At 35.3% G+C, this 7,048-nt stretch overlaps 1 protein-coding gene across 1 annotated transcript in view; it reads left to right on the forward strand.

Moving 5' to 3' along the window:
- LOC108747075 (polycomb protein Sfmbt-like) overlaps window positions 1-7,048 on the forward strand; it is a 65,175-nt gene that overhangs the window by 452 nt on the left and 57,675 nt on the right. The gene's annotated exons all lie outside the window — the stretch shown is intronic.

A 7,048-nucleotide genomic window follows, 5' to 3' on the forward strand; every position in this document is an offset into this window, starting at 1 on the left:
CCCCCCCCCCCGTCAAAATTGACAGTGAAGTTAATTTATAATTATAAATATCTTCCATTAAGCGGTGATGTTACGCTCGAGGTTCTGAATTTCTTCGGTATGACCGGAGTGAGTTTGACATGTAGATAACAGTTCATTGTCGACGTGGGTGCGGAGTGGTCTTTGTAATTCGGACGGCGCGATGCCCTGTGTGTAAGGCTGAAGTAAAAGGCGGAGAGAAGGAAGAGATATGCCCACGTTAGTTCGCCACGATGCAATTGCAGTGCAGTTGCGTTCTTTTTGCGTGATAAGTTATCCCCGACGTTGAACATGGCAGCCGGGGATCTCAAATAAAAATCGACGCCTAAAACCGGTGTTACTGCTATGTTAACGTAAACGATATTGTTAAAAGGATGTTTTGGAGCATTTTGACGCGAGTAGTGAGTTATTGCGCTATATTTCACGTTATGCGTAGGTGCAGCTTAGATTATTTTTTTTTTTTTCCCTCTTCCATTATACGAATCGCATACCGAGCGCATTTCTCGTACGGCACAGAGAAAGAAGAAAGTGCATGGAAGTAAAGATGCGTGTATATGATGCTATACAGTTTTATGAGAAAATATATCTGCAAGCCGATATTATCCGATGACTAACGATTTCGAGGAATTTATATTTTAAAAATAAAGTTCGAATTAATATTGCTGGCTTAAATATTTTAGAATAATATTTCTGAATAATTAATATTTTATATGCATATAAATATAAATATTAATGTTTTATACGCAATTCGCAGTAATGTTAATATTTACAACAAAATTATGTTTCTTTTAAATTTAATTAAATTTCATTTTTGTTTTCTTTCATAATCTCTGGAAAATTAATCTCCATAAAGTATAATACTACATTCAAATATCTTGATAACTATTTCGCAAATTAAAATTATGCTTATTTAACATAAATACAAAAAATTATAGTAAGAAATATGTATATATATATGTATAAATCCCAATAAAAACGATAGATTTTTTTTATCAATTTATATATATAGAAGCGTAATATATAAAAGAATCCATCCGCATTTTCTAAGAATATCATACAATTTTTATTAAGAGATCAGTTTTCGACGATGACACGGGTATTGCACAAAATACATCCATTATCGAACTCTTCGTATGTGGACATTAAAAATGCATTCGTTCGTATCTCTTCAGTCTTGCCAGGAAAAATATATAGCATCTATCCAGATAAATCGAAAGGAGTTAGGAGAAATATATAATACATTTGGGAAAAGATTGTAAAAATAATATTAAAATTCGTTTTATCAAATAAAATTCATTACATTGGGATTTTCGATATATAAATATATATAAAATAGTAAATATAGATATTTCTTATAATGAAATTACAATATATTTTTGAAAATTCTATTCAGAGAGTTTCCATTGTGAGATAATATTTCCATGAATATTAAACATATTTCTATATTTCTTTCATATATTATATAAATTCCAATTTAATGTTTCCTCATGAGAAACTAAATGTCGCGTAGCGACGTGATTATGCGAATTTACCGTCGTAGAACGTTTAAAGCAATTCTATTCAGATGAAATGATGTTTATGCACGATTTGCGTGATATCCGAATTAATCCATTTATGCACAATGCCGGTCACTCATAAAGCAGACATATGTCCGTTCGTGGTATTATATGCTGGAATTATTCTTCGCATTTATGGAGGAGAAGCAGAGGGAGAGAGCGATTTGGTGCGACGGCGATAGCTGGAATAAATCATTCGGAGTGATATAACGTCGTCAGTATGAGGGATCGCGGATCGCGGAGATTCCTTGGCGCGGAACGGAATCAAATCTGCCCCATTTGACGAGGAGGTGTATTATCATAAGAAAAAAAAAAATTATTGAGAATGCCGTCGAGATAAAGTCTCCTAGTAAATTGATCGGTCGCTTGGGAGTTTTTCCGCAACGTCGTTTCAGACGCGATTAACTCAGCTTGGATACGATTTTCGGCCAGCACGATCAATTCGTTGAGCTGGAAATCGACAAGACAGACTGAAGAGAACGCCTATTAGGGAATGACAGTTTAAGCTCGCTGACTACGCCAGTAAATTCTTTCGTCGTATATTACTTTTTATATTTTCTATTCGCGCGATCATAGGGATCAATGTCATTTTAGGTTAGCGTCTCCCGCGTGTTTCATTTATACGTATTTTATATAACGATCGTTATGTATTCTGCCAATCTTGATATTGATCATGACACGAAACGATAAACTGTTCGTCGGGAATACGATACAAATTTTAAAGTTTAGCTAAATTAAAGAGAAATGTATATAAGCGAAAAAAACTGAAAGTGATGGTAGTTTTTTTCTATACATATTTTATACGAATGAGAGAATGAAATTATACATATTGGTGGTTATTTTATTTTTGAAGAATTAATGATATTTAAAAATTTATTTCTTTCAGTTTTATTAAAAATAAAATTCTAATGATCCAAGCAAAATAAATTAATATGACAAAATCCGACTTGAATTATATTATATTAAAACGTAAAACAGTATCAAATTTCCCTTCAGAAAAAGTGTTTCAATATACTATGATTACTACTATTCAGAAACTGATATTTCATCAGTATAATTCAGTATAATTCAGAATAGTTAATCAGTATTGTATATTGAAACACTTTTTCCTAAGGGTTGTTATTCTAGTTTTATTGTATTGTATCTATGCCATGAATATATATATATATATATAAGTTTTAATTGAGGTTTTAATTCCTAATTAATAATTGGAAAAATATAATATAATAGAATATAATCTTAAAAATTATTTTACACACACACACACACACATCATTGCAAGAAATCGCAGAATGTGTATACTTAATTCTTAAATAATATTAAGAATCTTTAATTTGGACCGCATATGTGAGAAACACGATCACTACTAGAAAAATATCTATTACGGTCGAAGCTGGATCTTCATTGTTTTAAATAAATCAATCTTGAATTACTAATATACACTATATATGTACTTGCATGTAACTATACCATATTGTAGTCTTTTAGAACTGCGCGCCGAATTGTTTTTCCGGACTATAAACGCAATTAAAACTACTCTAGTAATCTCGAATTAAATTAACAAGCAATTTAATAATTTGATGCTACCATCAATAAATATTATATTATAAGGATGTTAATATATTGGAACTGTTAATAAATTTATTAACTTAATTCTTAAATAAAATTTTAGGAAAACTTGTCATTTTATTTTGAAATAATTACATTTTTTTTTTGTGAACATCTTATTTGTTTATAAAGGTAACATCTGCTGTGATATGACTGTTTACTCTTTTTCACTCTCTTCAACTTTAATTTTATTTTTTGAATGTGTTGAATAAAAGACTTAGAAGAAACGTATGTACCGGGCTTCTCGCTTGCTTCTCGCTTGCACTAATCCTTTTTTCGGAAAATCCTGAAATTCCCGCAGTGAAACGAGAACAGGAAACTTTCACAGTCATTATTCCACAGCGAGGAGTGAATTTACGTTCGCGGGAGGAAAATTTGGTCGCGTATAAATCTCCGTGGGTTCGTGTTTTTCGTTTAGCGTTTCTAGGATTTTAGCATTTTCCCGAATGTGGTTTCTATCACGCTACCGTACAGCAGGACCGATTGGTATTCCGGCTTAGCGGTAACATTCACCTGACTCTCTTTCCTGTGGCGATTGTTTGCGGATAAACACCCGTGCCGTGATAAACGTGTCTAAAAGAGTAAAGTGCCAGTAGAATTATGAAACTCTACTTGTACAGACAGGATTTTCTTTATAGAAAATCATGTTGTCAATTCCTCCGCAGTGAGCGGCTCGCAGTAATAATGAAAATTAGATTTATCTAGGTGTACGCTTTTACTTTGCGCCTCTTACAAGAAAATTATCTTTGTAAGGTGGCGTCGGATATTACGACGACGGAAATAAGCAAACGAGAGAAAGAGAGAGTAAATCGGGATTAAACGATAGAAGCGATTCCGGTAATGCAGTGAGTAATGATGAGCCAGGATAATAAATTCAATAAAGGCGTATGAGAATAATGCATCCAATCGAAGAGACACGAGGCATTCAAAGGATAGAAAAAATATTTTCAATAAGAGGAGAGGGGAGAACGAGGAAGAGAGAGAGAGAGAGAGAGAGAGAGAGAGAGAGAGAGAGAGAGAGACAAAGAGAAATCGAGCTGTGGAAATTACAGCAGCGGAAATGGAGCGAGAATTAAACTCCGAGGGACGGATTAAAATATTTTCACGCGACGATAATTGAGGAATAAAAGATTTTCGCTGTGCTCGAATAAATCAAGCGTCTCTTCGGGGCGCGTGGTCCCGGATTTCTCTCTCTCGTATCTTATCGAATCGAGATGCCGCGATGATATATGTGCGATCCTCAGATGGAACGCGAAAGTACTCCGTATCGTCAGATTCATAAAATAAAAGGAAAGAACAAAAAAAAGTGGATGCCTCCAACAAGTCTGGTACAAGAAGACGTCTGAATTTATCATGGAAGATCGATCGCGATCGATACGTCAAGATTTTACTTTACGATGTGCCGCCGAGGATTAGAGTCGAGAGCGCGAGAAAGTGCAACAGAGATCGTAAGTCGTAGATGGAAATAAAATCTCGATCCGAAATAATTCTTTTTTTTTTTTTTTTTACGCGCAGATAACCGAACGCCAGGGATATTTTCGCTCGACCGAAGAGCTAAACTCGAGCTCAACAGCTTGGCACCGGATTTTTCCCTTGGCTTCCATCAGATAAAATTGCAAGAGGAGAAGCTGCTTCTAAAGACCCGAGAGGTAAAAGAACCCCGAGGAAGAGAGTATCAGTTGGGAAGTGAGACCGAAATTAAGAGCTGGAGGAGGCGACGGTGACGGTGGCGATGATGGGAATACCCGTGGTGATACTAAAAAATGAGAGTATTTTCGCAGGATACAAAAGTGACAAAAGTAATCAGAGGGATATAATATCTCGGGTATACCTCTCCTCTTGACCTCAATCTCTCAAAAAATCACGGCGCTTTCGTCGGTAAATCTTCCTTCCCCTTCGTCCCGACCGGCAAGGACCATCGATCACACGTAAGCGTGATGGGACAAAGAGCTCATAATCTGACATTGGCGTGCCAAGAGAAGAACGGTGGAGTGCTGGTGAATAAGAGAAAAAAAGGGATAGTCTCCGTGAAAGAGGAGTAACGAGACGTTGTCAATGCAAGACAAATCCGAGAGGGGAATTCATTTGGTAATTCCTGTCGTAAATAAGAATGAGTAGTTACTAGGCGTATAAGTGCGGCATATATATAAGCGTGGCGAAGAGGAGAGCTAAATTCCACATCGTATGCGGACTGAAATCTCCGGCCACTAAACGGCCGTGATAGTTATTTACGAGATGGCGTAAAGGATAGTTGTCCTGCACGTGTTTCCCCGAAGGGCGACGACCAGCGAGCGTCCCAGGATGTATGACCCAAGTCCAGCAAAACACTTTGACGGTCGATTCTCCTCGTACATTACCGTGGAATTGCCGTGAACTTAGTGGCGTTTATACGTTGCTTGACAAATGTATCGATCGAGAAGGGAGGCAAGGAAAAGCGACGAAAAAAAAAAAAAAAAAATCAAAAGAGACACGAAAGGAAGAAAAAGGATACGGCTCGACGTGAACGAGAGAAAAGTTCTCACAACACGTTAACTGGTTCGCCCACCGCCTTCGGCGGTTCGAGGGTGGCTATGTAGGGGTGGCCTTACTCACGGAAAGCTTCGTTTTCTCGCGATAGGCACGGCCGATTAAGTGAGCCGTTTACCCCTCTTTACTTCAGTTTAGTGTATAGTTTTTAGTTTTATACGTTGTGTAGTTCGTTATAAATCGTCCCATACTTTTAATCTACAAATTATTTCCGTCTCTGACAACTCTCTTTCTTCCTTTTTTGTTGTTGCTCACGATACAGTGAAACACTGTTGTGTGTGTGTGTGATCATTAATATTATATTTTCATTTTTCCTAATAGCTAAATCATCGTATGTCGTGAAGTTTACGATAATTTATGATTCTAAGGTTAATATTTTCCTGAGAGATTTCATTAAAAAATATATGAATAGGGAGGAAATTCTGTATCTCAAATTAATAATTACTAAATATATTAAATAATTATTAAATCAAATTAATAATTAATAAATATTAAGATTAGATTAAAATTAATATAAATTACATTTTTCACCTCTCCATTTATTTACACATTCTGTTTAAAATAAATTCGCGAAAAATTACAGTTTTAATATATTATAAATTTCAACGACATGTAGAAATAAAAAGACATAGCGAGACACTATGAGACATAGTGAAACGCGCGAGAGGGTATCCATTTCAGTGAGATTTTCAAAACTGGGCTTTTTCAAGTATCATCATCAATAAAATGTTTTGCTTTTCCAAAATTGGCTTTTTGACGTGCAAATCGATATAGTAGCGGACAAAATATTTTCCGAGCTATACGTGAAACATGAAAATATAAAAGTTTCTCTAACAGCTTCTTTTCAATAATTTTGAAAACATTTCTATATCATTCACTGCTGATAAAATGAACTCTAATAATCGTAATTAAAGTTCCAATGTTTCAAAAACATAATGTGCGTGATGTAAAACACTGTGCATTTTAATACGTCTTTAAATAACCATTGCTTGTATTAATTCATTCAAACATTTTGGAATAATTTGCAAACATTTCGCGAGTATGCTATTATCGTTATTCGGCTGCGCGATTCACTTTGTATGATTAATTAATTAATTAATTAATTATTGTACAGTTAGAGTATTAATCAAAATGTATCAAAATATCTCACGTCATATACACCTCGCAACAATTACCGCGGGTTAATCGTAATCCAAAGGCAATAAATGTCGGAAAATTTCCTCAAACCTTTTTGTAGTTTGTGAAATTTGAGATGGAGAGAGAGAGAGAGAAAGAGAGAGAGTGAGAAAGAGGGGGGGGGAGGAGAGAAAGGGAGAAAGAGAGACGAAAAACGCGAGTTG

This window comes from Trachymyrmex septentrionalis, unplaced genomic scaffold (assembly GCF_001594115.1).
Source record: "Trachymyrmex septentrionalis isolate Tsep2-gDNA-1 unplaced genomic scaffold, Tsep1.0 scaffold190, whole genome shotgun sequence".
NCBI classification, from domain to species: Eukaryota; Metazoa; Arthropoda; class Insecta; order Hymenoptera; family Formicidae; genus Trachymyrmex; species Trachymyrmex septentrionalis.